Source organism: Vicia villosa, linkage group LG3 (genome assembly GCF_029867415.1).
Source record: "Vicia villosa cultivar HV-30 ecotype Madison, WI linkage group LG3, Vvil1.0, whole genome shotgun sequence".
Classification (NCBI taxonomy): Eukaryota; Viridiplantae; Streptophyta; class Magnoliopsida; order Fabales; family Fabaceae; genus Vicia; species Vicia villosa.
Genome location: NC_081182.1, coordinates 125,205,732 through 125,208,484, shown reverse-complemented (window position 1 = coordinate 125,208,484; position 2,753 = coordinate 125,205,732).

Sequence of the window (2,753 nt, the reverse complement as noted above, 5' to 3'; positions counted from 1 at the left end):
CCAAGTATTAAGGGACATATCCAGATTAACATTGTTGGAGGACATCATCGATGAAGAAGATGAGTCATAATTCTAGTTTTTAGGGAAATTGTAAGTTGTTTATTGATAACAATTCTAGCGAGTGTCATAGTCTCGTCTAAGTAATATTTGTTAATTCAAAAATCTTAGGACAATTTAGAGTTAAATTAGGTAGTTTATACTTGTTAATTCAAAAGGAATTAGGATAGGAATTAGGATTAACCTTGAGAATCATCAAGTAGGTAGACAACCTTTCAAGTCGGCCATTTCGTGATCTCCAGCTCGGCGGGGACAAACTCTCCAACTCGGCAGACAATTCCACAGATAAAGTCGAAATCGTCCAACCTAGTCGGTTGAGACGGTTACCCATATACGAAAGGCCTTCGCCGTTACCGGGGTTACGATCTTTTAAATAGCTGACAGCGAAGGTTACTATTATCACTCGTTATGGAGAGAATCCAAAGTTCCTCCATTAACATGGGTGATTATTGACTCAGCAATTATAAATAGGGCTCCCGAATAAGGGATAAGCAAGACACTTATACTCTTGAGCTTGTATCAATTACACTGCTCAAATCCCTAAAGCTAAACACTTACAAACTCCTGTGTGACCTCACCATAATCTTCTTCCGGGAGTTAATCAAAACTGTCATTCCGAAACACTTGGCGTCCATTGTGGGACCTAGGTAAAACTTTCCCAGGCCACATACTCTTTCACACGTTTTCACCGTTAGGCACCAGACTATCATCCCGCAGTGATTATTCTTCGTCCAATATGGCTTAGTTACTAGCCATGGCGGAGGCCTTTAAATAGCATAATTAAACCCTTCAAGACTTTATGCAATTCCTACACCCAAACACCAGGGGAGGATGAGTTTCCGAAGGAATCGCTTTATCTCCAACCTTTGTCACTAGCCGTCTGGGCAGATGAGATTCTAGAAAACTTAAACCTCCTCCCTTGTTTACTATGGATGGCAAAGGGGACCTAGGGCAGCATAGCATGGCAGTCGATGAACAGGCAGCCATAGCTGGAGCTTCAATAACTCTCCAGTGCGTATTAATGGTGGGGACTTTCAAAGGCGAAGCATTATGTTGGTACATGAGTGTACCCAGGGCATCCGTTTAGGATATCTCGATCTAGTTTTGAAAATGGTTCAATATTTTCCAACCAACAAGCATAGGAATTTATCCATCATCAATCCCCTCAGCGGACGCTCGTGGCTACCCAGGCACCATCGAGATAATAAGGCTCGTTTCAATAAGGAAGCCATCAAGATGACCATCTCGAATCAATGGATGGACGTCGGGGTTTTCTAGGACGGAATTTGAATTGATCACTTCTATGGGTCGCTAGCGCAAAAGTCGGCTTCTGACATGGGAGAAGTGGGAAAATCTCCCAACTATTATGTCTTAGGCGAGGAAAGTATCAGGGAAGAGCGTCATCGAGGTGTTCGAGGAAAGCCACACAGCAAGCCGGGCAAGAATACTCGTCAGAAGGAAAGACAGCGATACCATTCACATCACACTAGTCTATTAGTGTCGGGCTGGAGATTCCATGGAAACAAGGGAGAATCTTTCACCCCCCTTAATTCAAGGAGGTCTGGTATCTTACGGGGGGGTAGATCATTTAGGTTTAATAGTCTGGCCGACATGGGATTGAAAGGTCATATGACAGGTAACAGGCAAGGGAGACAGACCTTGGTGCTTGTTTCATCAGGTGGAGGGCCACCACACGAAAGAATACATACAGCTCAAGAGGGAGATTGAGGTTTTGGTTCAACGCGGTGAACTATCGTCTTACATAAATGAGGATTTATTGTCATCTACGGGGAAAAGAGGCCCGACTTGGCCGGAATTCAAATCGGGGAAATCTCGCATTAAGAAAGGAAAAAGATCTCAGAGGAGATACACGATGTATTCATACTCCCACACAGCCTAAGTAACATTATCTGGAATTTGATGGAGAAGGCAAAAACAGTTTGGCACGTAAATATTGCGAGTGGAAGAGAGATCTTTCGATCTTCTACATAACAATATTAGGAATTAGTCTTTCCCCTCGTTTCCATTTCACTTTCTCTTCTTTCTTTTCTCAACTTTCAAAACACTCTAATTCTATTCAATAAATAAAGGAAAAGTATTAAGATACCCCCATCTATGAGGGACCATTTGATGTACTCTCCTAAACAAAAGTATTCAGATACCCCTACCTTATGAGGGACCATATGACTTACTAACCTCTAAAAAACACTCAACAAATGATTCTCTCTTCTTTTGCCTTTAGGGCTTTCTTCCCCTTAATCAGGCATGTTACTTCCTTCTGATCGCAGACAGGTAACACATAAGACTCCATCCAGCGAGCAACTATCCTAATGCTAGAATGCGAATGTAACTTCTTCCACTAAAAAATACAAACAAACCAAAAATATAGAGTCGAACTACGACGCTCTGATTCCTCAAAAGGGATACGTAGGCATTAGGTTGCGGGATTTAAGCGAGCACAATTTTGTAAATATTCCTTCTTTTCCCCGTATTTTCTTTTCTCTTCCCCGTATTACACTTTTTGATTAGAAACAAGCTTGAGTGGATCCTGTGGAGTACCACAGACGTGAGTGGTGCTGATACCTTCCCCTTGCGTAACCGACTTCTTTACCCGACCTCTGGTCGCAAGACCTTTTGTTTCTTATCATATCTTCTTCTGGGTTTTCTCGATATTTTACCTTCCCTCCGTGGGATAA